The sequence below is a fragment of the Bufo bufo genome, chromosome 4 (genome assembly GCF_905171765.1).
Source record: "Bufo bufo chromosome 4, aBufBuf1.1, whole genome shotgun sequence".
Classification (NCBI taxonomy): domain Eukaryota; kingdom Metazoa; phylum Chordata; class Amphibia; order Anura; family Bufonidae; genus Bufo; species Bufo bufo.
The window spans coordinates 329360800-329373327 of NC_053392.1; positions in this window are offsets into that span (position 1 = coordinate 329360800).

The following is a 12528-nucleotide window of genomic DNA, read 5'->3' on the forward strand; positions in this document are numbered from 1 at the left end:
ATTCGGTCTGAATGATGGTAACAGTTTGGCCCCTTTTTTGTAGGCCCCCTGTGTGCCCCTTTGACTTGGATCATCTGTATATTAGGTAAGATCCTAATTTTAACTGGATAATTTTATGAGTCTTTTGATTTCTTTTTAACAGTTGATTGTGATCTTTGCGTACTTAATGTTGTCTTTTTGTTCTTCACTTCTCCAGAAATATATGCTTCTTGATGTGTGGCGGATTGACATCTTACTTTTCCTACAGATTGACATTGGAAATGCCAATGGGGAACTGAACGTTCGGCCACCTTTTTTGATAAATAAGGAAAGATGGTTGATGTAATCTTTTGAATTTGTATTATTCCTCTAGTTGGGCTAAGATACATAGATATTGTTGCTGTTAATATGTGAACATTGTACGCACCACCTACCGTACAATATACAGTTGCAAGAAAAAGTATGTGAACCCTTTGGAATGATATGGATTTCTACACAAATTGGTCATAAAATGTGATCTGATCTTCATCTAAGTCACAACAATAGACAATCACAGTCTGCTTAAACTAATAACACACAAAGAATTAAATGTTACCATGTTTTTATTGAACACACCATGTAAACATTCACAGTGCAGGTGGAAAAAGTATGTGAACCCTTGGATTTAATAACTGGTTGAACCTCCTTTGGCAGCAATAACTTCCACCAAACGTTTCCTGTAGTTGCAGATCAGACGTGCACAACAGTCAGGAGTAATTCTTGACCATTCCTCTTTACAGAACTGTTTCAGTTCAGCAATATTCTTAGGATGTCTGGTGTGAATCGCTTTCTTGAGGTCATGGCACAGCATCTCAATCGGGTTGAGGTCAGGACTCTGACTGGGCCACTCCAGAAGGCGTATTTTCTTCTGTTTAAGCCATTCTGTTGTTGATTTACTTCTATGCTTTGGGTCGTTGTCCTGTTGCAACACCCATCTTCTGTTGAGCTTCAGCTGGTGGACAGATGGCCTTAAGTTCTCTTGCAAAATGTCTTGATAAACTTGGGAATTAATTTTTCCTTCGATGATAGCAATCCGTCCAGGCCCTGACGCAGCAAAGCAGCCCCAAACCATGATGCCCCCACCACCATACTTCACAGTTGGGATGAGGTTTTGATGTTGGTGTGCTGTGCCTCTTTTTCTCCACACATAGTGTTGTGTGTTTCTTCCAAACAACTCAACTTTGGTTTCATCTGTCCACAGAATATTTTTCCAGTACTGCTGTGGAACATCCAGGTGCTCTTGTGCAAACTGTAAACGTGCATCAATGTTTTTTTTGGACAGCAGTGGCTTCCTCTGTGATATCCTCCCATGAAATCCATTCTCGTTTAGTGTTTTACGTATCGTAGATTTGCTAACAGGGATGTTAGCATATGCCAGAGACTTTTGTAAGTCTTTAGCTGACACTCTAGGATTCTTCTTTGCCTCATTGAGCAGTCTCCGCTGTGCTCTTGCAGTCATCTTTACAGGACGGCCACTCCTAGGGAGAGTAGCAGCAGTGCTGAACTTTCTCCATTTATAGACAATTTGTCTTACCGTGGACTGATGAACAGCAAGTCTTTTGGAGATACTTTTATAACTCTTTCCAGCTTTATGCAAGTCAACAATTCTTAATCGTAGGTCTTCGGAGAGCTCTTTGTGCAAGGCATCATTCACATCAGCAATGCTTCTTGTCAAAAGCAAACCCAGAACTGGTGTGAGTTTTTTATAGGGCAAAGCAGCTGTAACCAACACCTCCAATCTCATCTCATTGATTGGACTCCAGTTGGCTGACACCTCACTCCAATTAGCTCTTGGAGAAGTCATTAGTCTAGGGGTTCACATACCTTTTCCACCTGCACTGTGAATGTTTACATGGTGTGTTCAATAAAAACATGGTAACATTTAATTCTTTGTGTGTTATTAGTTTAAGCAGACTGTGATTGTCTATTGTTAGACTTAGATGAAGATCAGATCACATTTTATGACCAATTTGTGCAGAAATCCATATAATTCCAAAGGGTTCACATACTTTTTCTTGCAACTGTATGTTGGTGGCCTTATTTGATTTCTCCCTATGTGCATATTTATAATTGTGGCATATATGTATAACATTTTCTTTTTTAATAATTCTCCCATTGTGGCATTTTTGACTTATGTTGTTTATAATAATTTTATGTTTGAGTCATCTCACTTATTCACTGGGCACTTCAATCACAGTGCACGTCACCTCACTTTGCACGTATCACTTATTATTCACTTATTTATTTACAATTATTTTTTTTGGGGGTATATTATGTTTACTTGTATTGAACACAATATTTTATGCGCAATATGATTACACAGGTTTATTAATCCATGGTCTATATGATTATATTTTAGTATTTTATTCATTTCTACTGATATGTATATATAATGCATTTATCTCACAATTTTATGTATGATTGTGACTGGCACATCATAATGGGTAGACACTTTTTAACCTGTTACGGAAACAGGGCGTACCTGTACACCCTGATGTCCCGGTACTTAAGGACACCACTGAAGAAAGGATAGTGCAATATCCCGAAACGTGTCTGGTCGGAAGGTGGGCTCTACAAAGTCCTCCAAGAGATTCGCATGGCCATGCAGAAAAAACTCTAGAAGAAATAGAAATTAATATTTTACTACCTCCGCTCCTAACATCAAGTAAACGGCAACCAAGGTAACAGGAAGATATCGCGGCCGAAAATCCTGCGCATTCTCGCGAGATCCTAGTTGCATTTGCTTGAGGAGTGCGACGCGAGACACTGACAACTCTCTGCTCCGCTCGCCCCTCGCCAAGCCACCAGGGACGATCCGGACAAAAAGAAAGGAGGGAGGTAAGAGATCGACTCTAGTGACATTGGAGTGTCCATATAAAAATATATAAGCTGGACTATACTAAGACACTGAACTAATATAAAGGTTCCTATGTGTGCAATGTGATATATCTCGTTAGGAATCACACAGGTGCAACAGTGATTTTTTAGGTGCTTTTATAAAAACCCTCAAGGACATCTTCACAGATCCTCATGGACATATTTTATATGGGCTTAAGGAATATTATAAACATATGAATTTAAGTTGGGACTAAAAGTTGCTTTGAGTGGTTTCATAGTCCGAACCTATTAGGACATCAATTGTCTGAAGACGGATGTACAACTGCTATTTGGAACTATTCAGGGCAATGGTCCTATACACTGTCTGTTTGATTTCTCTAGATAGTTTTTAATATCTTTTAATATTTCATGTGCTTTTATTTGAATAAATTGTTTTAATACATATCCATGAATGCTGAATGTATGAGTGCCTGCCCATTATAGCTCCATACTTTTACTACTTATCTTTCAGAGGGTAGGGTGATCCTCTTCTGGGCTAGAAGCACCACGCCAGAGCTAACCAGAAGTGAGCCACCACTGTTATTAGAATACGCTTATTTCCGATCACCGCTCGGCGGGCGGTGATCGGAACTGGGTGCCTGACGAAATCAATCAGCAGGCACCCTGGGAAAATGCAGAGGGGGGTCCTGTGACCTCCCCGTATCGGCGATCGCTGCGGATTAACCCTTTCTATGCCACTACCGCTGCATAGAAGGGGTTTGTGTTTGAGTGAGCCCATCGAGTCCCTGCGCTGCTGTGGCAGGGACTCGATGTCTCAGAAGGCAGCCCGATGCTGTGCAGAGGCTGCCCAATGCCTTGCTTGGCATCGGGACCTTCCTACTACGGGTGCCGAGGAGATCAGGCCTCAGGCTGGGTCTCCTAGGCAACCTGTTAGTGTATGACTCAGTGTCATAGACTTACAGGCAATGCATTACAATACAGATGTATTGTAATGCATTGCAGAGGGGATCAGACCCCCAAAAGTGAACATCAGAAATAAAATAAAGAAAAAAAAAGTGTTTTTAATAAAATTATTAAAGTAATAAATTGAATAAAGTAAAAAAAGAAAAAAAACGCCCCTTTCCCCTTATTTTATAATAAAAAACTGAAAAAAAAAACAAAAGCCACACGTATTAGGTATCACCGAGTCCGTAATGACCGGCTCTATAAATATATCATTATTCAGATAAATACCATTAAAAAAAATATATAAAAACTGTGTAAAAAAAAAGCTATTTTTGTCACCTTACATCACAAAAAGTGCAACACCAAAGTGTTCAAAAAGGCGTATGCCCCCCAAAATAGTACCAATCTAATCATCACCTCATCCTTCAAAAAATGAGCCCGTACTTAAGACAATCGCCCAAATAATAAAAAAACTATGGCTAAGAATATGGAGACACTTAAACATCGTTTTTTTTTTGTTTCAAAAATGTTGGTATTGTGTAAAACGTAAGTAAATAAAAAAAGTATACATATTAGGTATCCGTAATAACCTGCTCTATAAAATTATCACATGACCTAACTCCTCAGGTGAAAACCGTAAACAAAAAATATATAAAAACGGTGTAAAAAAAGCCATTTTTTGTCACCTTACATCACAAAAAGTGCAATATCAAGCGATCAAAAAAGTCTTACGCACATAGACAATTATATACACACCCCGATGCGTTTCTGCCGCTTTACCGGCTCATCAGGGGGTGATGATCAATATGTATAGTCATGTGATCATAGATGAAGATCAAAAACAAAAGAGAATCAGATCAAAGATGAAGATCAAAGAAAAAATAATATAGATACTTAGCTCCCATATGGTTATGGTCAGTTGAAAATGTCCAAACCAGACTGATGAATGCCTAGAAAGTCATAAAGTCAATTAGACATTACTACTAGTCAAGTTATCCAGGTGAAGTATTGTTGCACATGGTTACTTAAAGGTGAGGATGCTGGCCGGGCTTACGCCGTCTGATGGAGGAGCTAATACGGCTAAATTTCAATTGGAAACGCCGGTTATTTAAAGTCTGGCGCCTAATATGTCCCTCCGGCGTCATTTCCGGTAATTTCCCACCATCAGGAGGTGCCCCTGGGCTGAGTTAGCTATAGGGTTGTAATTAGGGACAAATTGATCCCTTTTACATCAGCAACCTATAGACCAACTTTAGTGTCACCTATACCATTTTCCCTATTGTATCCGACCGCTGAGAAAGGGAGAAAATAATCTCCGTACTTATTTTTTGTTTTTTGTTCTCTCTGTGAATCGACAAGGTATTAGTCTGTGTCAATAAGTCTCACCTGGGCAACTTTAGCCCATTACCCATTTATTAAAGGTATTTTTAGCAGAACACGTTAATTTTTTTGATACTTGATACCTACGTGTGTACAATTTTAATATCATATGATATAATATTTGATTTTGTCCTTAAGATCAAAAAGTCATACGCACCCCAAAATAGTGCCAATTAAACTGTCATCACTTCCCGCAAAAATCATACCTTACCTAAGACAATCGCCCTTAAACTGAAAAAACTATGGCTCTCAGACTATGGAGACACTAAAACATCATTTTTTTGGTTTAAAAAATGCTGGTATTGTGTAAAACTTAAGTAAATAAAAAAAGTATACATATTAGGTATCGCCGCGTCTGTAATAACCTGCTCTATAAAAATTTCACATGGCCTAACCCCTCAGGTGAATACCGTAAAAAAAAGAAAAAAAAAACGGTGTAAAAAAAGACTTTTTTTGTCACCTTACATCACAAAAAGTGTAATAGCAAGCGATCAAAAAGTCATACGCACCACAAAATAATACCAATCAAACTGTCATCTCATTCTGAAAAAAAATTAGCCCCTACACAAGACAGTCGCTTAAAACATAAATAAAACTACGGCTTTCAGAATGTGGAGACACTAAAAAATCATATTGTTTTCAAAAATGCTTTGTTATGTAAAACTGAAACAAACAACCAAAAAAAAATAGTCATATTTGGTATTCTCGCATCCGTGACAACCTGCTCTATAAAAGTACCACATAATCTAACCTGTCAGATGAATGTTGTAAATAACAAAAAATAAAAACGATGCCAAAACAGCTATTTCTTGTTACATTGCCTCACAAAAAGTGTAATATAGAGCAACCAAAAATCATATGTACCCTAAAATAGTACCAACAAAACTGGCACCTTATCCTGTAGTTTCCAAAATGTGGTCACTTTTTTGGAGTTTCTACTCTAGGGGTGCATCAAGGGGGCTTCAAATGGCACATGGTTTCAAAAACCAGTCCAGCAAAATCTGCCTTCCAAAAACCGTATGGCATTCCTTTCCTTCTGTGCCCTGCCGTGTGCCCATACAGCAGTTTACGACCACATATGGGGTGTTTCTGTAAACTACAGAATCAGGGCCATAAATATTGAGTTTTGTTTGGCTGTTAACCCTTGCTTTGTAACTGTAAAAAATTGATTCAAATGGAAAATCTGCCAAAAAAGTGAATTTTTTTAATTTTATCTCTATTTTCCATTAATTCTTGTGGAACACCTAAAGGGTTAACAAAGTTAGTAAAATCAGTTTTGAATACCTTGAGGGGTGTAGTTTGTAAAATTGGGTCATTTTTGGGTGGTTTCTGTAACGGACTGAACCATCACTGGGGCTGCTGGAGAAGCCTGAGGGCCAGCTTCCTTACTATGGACCCATAACTATGGAGACCCCTCAGACCTTTTAGGGTTACAAGAAACCTATGAACCCGGATTTATGTGTGGAATTTATATGCCACATATTTCCTATTGCCCATTAAAGGTGCATGGTGTGGATTCAGCAACACAAAAAGGGTTAACACTGCACTGAGACTCCCACTGATTGTGTTAGTGATGGGATTAAGATAGCTATAAGAGCAGCCGACTCCTAGATGACTAGATCACCCTATGATGCACTCAGGAGATAATCCCAGCACATGTGTCTCCTCACCCCCCTATTCATTTATTATGGAGGGGGTGAAGATGTCTGTTTGCATGTTGCTCATTGTTGATTGCGTCAAAGACAATGCCATTGTGTTTGTTAATTGCGTCACAGACAATGCCATTGTGTTTGTTGAATAGGGTTAGTTTTTGTGTTTAAACTGTAAAGCTGTAAAGGATAGACTGCTGTGTCATGTCCTCAGTTCCCAACCAGGTTCACGGGGGTGGTACCCTTGTTGGAAAATGTGTATATAAGTCAATGCTTGTGTGTTCAATAAAGAGTTCCTGTTTTACCTTTAACATAGAGCCTCGTCTCATGTGTGGGGATTGCTATACGTGTATACTCCCCGGGCTATAACTCCTAGCTCTTGTAAGAGCTGTTCCTGTTCTTGTTCCTTTGGTGGTATCGGTGTCGAGTGGAGTGCTTGGAGTCCTCGGGAAGCGCTAGGAGCATCCATCAACGGAGGTACCCAGTCGGTGTGCCGGGAGATCTGTTACATTGGTGACAAGCGGCGGGATCGTTCCCACAGCCAGAGGGACAGCTACAGGAGACACTATTCCATGGATTTACAAGTTGGGGCAACGCATGTCCCAGTACAGCGACCCTAAGAGCAACAGAATGGAAACAGCAGTGGAGTACGATGAGGGTGTCATGGATGACCGAGATGCAGTCCGCAAAGGCATCTTGTACCAGGCACTGGGTATTGTTGAGTATCTGCGGGACAAAAGACTCCCCACGGAAGACCAGCGGTTGCAGGAGCGAGTAGCCCTGCGGATGCCCTTCCTGGGAGAGCAGCCCCGGGAGGAATGGGTAAAGGAATTGGAACACCTAGCATGGCAGGAGCTGTAGCTGGAAGAGGCCTACCAGGCGCTCTGGTGGTATGGGGCACAGTACCTCCTCAGGACAGCTAAACATGACAAGACAGAGGGAGAGGAGTTTGATGGTCCTGGCTTGTTATGGGAGACTTTTTCAGAGCTGGAGTTTGGGAGCCCTACACAAGCCCAGTTCCGTGATCTCTTGGAATGGAGGGAGAGCAGGTATGACTGGGACGACACTCATGAGATTGAGCAGAACCTGGTCCACCTGGTGACCTGGGAGATGGAGCTGGAACAGGGCTACCAGCAGCTGTTCCACTCCAGTGAGAAGTCTCAGCAGGAGAGCAGAATGACAGACCCAGAGCCAGACCCCTTCAGCTGGGAAGATATTGTGGAGGTTTACTGGGAAGAACCCCAGGGGGCTGGTGGAGATGGGACAGAGGTCTCTCCACCGGTCCTGCAGGGAAATGGGAGCCCAGTCTCCATTCCCCAGCGGCAGGCTGAGTTACAGGGGGAAGAGACAGTAGGTCCTGTCCCCCAGCGGCAATGTGATTTATTGGGAATTGGGATCCCAGTCTCCATTCCCCAGTGGCAGGCTGAGTTACAGGGGGCAGAGACAGTCGGACAGCACCCCTAACTCAGATGGTGCAGATGGGACCGCAGTCTCTGCACCAGGCCTACCGGGATGCTGGACGGCTGGTACAGATCCCCCACCAACCCCGCAGGAATGCCAGGAGGAGGAGGTAAGCGCTCCATCCTCTCCACAGCTGATCCGCAACAAGGTCCTGGGGTAGGATTCCATGACCCCATGCCAGCGGAAGAGCTGGCATCTGGGCAGAGTGCAGTTGGCCTCTGCCCTCCCCTATCCTCTTGTTCAGAGGCTGACTCCCCACAGGCTACCCCAGCAGAAGAGCTGGCATCTGGTCAGAGTGCAGTTGGCCTCTGCCCTCCCCTATCCTCTTGTCCAGAGGCTGACTCCCCACTGGCTACCCCAGCGGAAGAGCTGGCATCTGGGCAGAGCGCAGTCGGCCTCTGCCCACCAAGTACCCACAGCTCCAAGCTAGAGAACAACAATGAAGCAAGGAGTAACAGATGCACGCTCCACAACTGGGGACATACAGAACAGAGCCAGGCCCCAGATTTTAACAGGACCAGTGTTGGTTTATGGGTGGGCTACTCTACCTGGTTAGTCTACTGTTGGGAGGGGAGAAATGTGACGGACTGAACCGTCACTGGGGCTGCTGGAGAATCCTGAGGGCCAGCCTCCTTCCTACGGACTATGGACCCATAACTATGGAGACCCCCTCAGACCTTTTGGGGTTACAAGAAACTATAAACCAGGATTTATGTGTGGAATTTATATGCCACATATTTCCTATTGCCCATTAAAGGTGCATGGTGTGGATTCAGCAACACAAAAAGGGTTAACTCTGCACTGAGACTCCCACTGATTGTGTTAGTGATGGGATTAAGATAGCTATAAGAGCAGCCGACTCCTAGATGACTAGATCACCCTATGATGCACTCAGGAGATAATCCCATCACATGTGTCTCCTCGCCCTTATTCATTCATTATGGAGGGGAAAGATGTCTATTTGCATGTTGTTCATTGTTGATCGCGTCAAAGACAATGCCATTGTGTTTGTTAATTGCGTCACAGACAATGCCATTGTGTTTGTTGAATAGGGTTAGTTTTTGTGTTTAAACTGTAAAGCTGTAAAGGATTGGCTGCTATGTCATGTCCTCAGTTCCCAACCAGGTCCACGGGGGTGGTACCCTTGTTGGAAAATGTGTATATAAGTCAATGCTTCTGTGTTCAATAAAGAGTTCCTGTTTTACCTTCAACATAGAGCCTCGTCTCATGTGTGTGGGGATTGCTATATGTGTATACTCCCCGGGCTAAAACTCCTAGCTCTTGTAAGAGCTGTTCCTGTTCCTTGTTCCTGTGGTGGTATCGGTGTCAAGTGGAGGCTTGGATTCCTCAGGAAGCGCTAGGAGCATCCATCTATGGAGGTACCTGGTCGGGGTGCCAGGAGATCCGTTACAGTTTCTATTATGTAAGCCTCACAAAGTGACTTCAGACCTAAACTGGTGCTGAAAAAGTGGGTTTTAGAAATTTTCTGAAAAATTTCAAGATTTGCTTATAAACTTCTAAGCCTTGTCACATCCCCAAAAAATAAAATGGCATTCACAAAAGGATCCAAACATGAAGTGGACATATGGGGACCGTAAATTAATAACTATTTTTGGAGGTATTACTATCTATTATAAAAGTAGAGAAATTGAAATTTGATAATTTTCCAAAATTTTGGGTAAATTTAGAATTTTTTTATAAATAAAAATTATTATTTTTTACTCTATTTTACCACTGTCATGAAGTACAATATGCGACGAGAAAACATTCTCAGAATGGCCTGGATAAGTAAAAGCATTTTAAAGTTATCACCACATAAAGTGACACAGATCAGATTTGCAAAAAATGGGGGGTAATAAGGGGTTTAATTATAATGAAAGGATTAGTTTGTTCCATATTGTTTCTATGCAAGACAGTGTTCCATTATTAAATTTTTTCACATTGTACAAAGTTATGTCTGCAGCGACAGTGGGTATATCTGAACAATTAGTAGTGCTGCAGGCTGCATGATATCTATACAATCTCTATTAGATGATCTGTGTCTTTGCAACACGTTGACATGGCAACCTTGTGGTTGGCACCTTCTTTGTATATGCAATCATGTGGGTGAGTCACCTGACACCTCTTGGGTAGTCCCCTAATAGTATTGATCACATGAGCGATCATGTGAGTGTGTCATGTGATGCATCTTGGGCACGTCCCGGTTAGCACCTTCCTTACATACAGATTACATTGCGATCATGTGGGGGAGTCATGTGATGTTCTGTGGGCAGGTCCTGGATGTTATATCGTGTGATTTCCATGGTGAGCATCATGCTGTGACGGCTGATACGTTCCACATATGAGGGATAATGAACTTAATAGCATCACTAGTGGGGGTATATATAGGTGGTTGAAGATGCGGTTAGACACGCCCCCTGAAGAAGCACGTCTGTGAAATGTATGTCGGGTCTTGGCTCTCCTTACACTGGTTCGTATAGTTATGTTTTGATCTATTGCTTGCCCTGCTATGGTTTCAGGACTGCTGCATGTTTTTCAGTGGTAGATTGGTGATTGTGCTGATTATATGGTGTGGTCTTACACAATGTGTATCTCCCACTTGGGATTTATGATACTTCCATTATTGGAAGGTCAGCTTTATATCTCCCATTGAACACGTGTTATAACATATGATAACATCATAGTATTTATATACTGATTGCAAATTAGCGGTGTGGCATATTTACTGTCTCTCCTACTGCTGGCTGCTTAATATACTGTTTAATTGGTGGATCGGGGCGTTATTTTATATGTATGGCTCATTCAGCCTGTTGGTATATACTGTATTTGGAACCCCGTTTTATTTACAGCCACTATTGGGGGCAGCATATTTACCCTATTGACTCCAGTTTTGTGGGGAGGGCTTTCTTCCATTTCATAGCACTTTTCGCAAGGTTTTATCATTATTGCTTATTACTATGTATATGATGTCCTTTTTGGATGATTTAATAAAGATGTATTCTTGTATTGTCATTTGTGTGGCTCTAATTTATTTAGGAGTTATTTTTTTATGTTTCCACACCTATTGTTTTGTATTTTGTTTAATTATTGGCGGTTGTTTTACATTTATTACAATCAGCAGAGATTTGTGAATTACAATAGTGATGAGCGGCAGGGACAATATTCGTATTCACAATATTTCGCGAATATTTGGGCGAATATTTGTCATTTATTCGAGAATTCGCGAATTCATGATCTCTAAGCATTATTTTCTTTATTGCGAAAATTTGCATAAAATTCGCCTAAAGAATTCGCATAAAAATTCGCATGAACTGGTATTTAAAAAAAAACTAATATTCGCGATTACGAATATATTTTGCGATATTCTAAATATTCGCGAATTCTCGAAGTGCCGATATTCGTGATTAAAATTCGCAATTCGAATATTCGTGATCAACACTAAATTACAACAGAGATGCATTAAAAGGTATAGTGGAGCAGCTGGGGCCCACTAGTGTTATGGCTTTCCAAAATCGAATGGCCCTGGACATGCTACTGGCAGAAAAAGGTGGTGTGTGCAAAATGATTGGTAAAACCTTCTGTACTGTAATCCCTGATAACTTAGGACCAAATGGTCAGGTCATGAATGCCCTGAAGGGACTTACTTCTCTTTCAGAAAAGTTAAAGGGAAATTGGTTTGAAAACTGAATTAAAAATTGGAAACAGACCTTGTTACAAATTGGAATGGTTATAATCATGGTATTATTGATCCTTGCAGTAATTGTTTGTTGTGTCATCCCCTGCATTAGGAGGCTTCTGCTCAAAGCCGTAGCTGAGGCTACCCCGGAGATGATCATGAGAGAATTACATGAGGATGGGAGACAAAGTCCACTTAGTTCTGTTGGTGTTCCCCTGCTTACGACGCCACCTGGAGATAATAGACAATAGGGACTGGCATCTGACTTTCCCATGCTAAGTCCAGTGTCATGGGAGGATATACACTAGGATAGGTTGTCATGGAAGCTGGCAAAGAGAATTCGGAGCATGGGGACAGATGTGCTGGGCTTTCATTAGGGAAAGAATGAGGTCCAAGGGGGGACTAATAGAGATATAGACTAAATTCTTTGATTCAGCTAAGAAAGCTCCCACATACCCTAGCTCTCAGACAACTTATCTTCTCCAGAGCACAAAGGTTCCATCCTACCGAAGAGAACACGCCTCCTTGCTACGTCATATATGCTTTTTTGTTGCTGGTGAA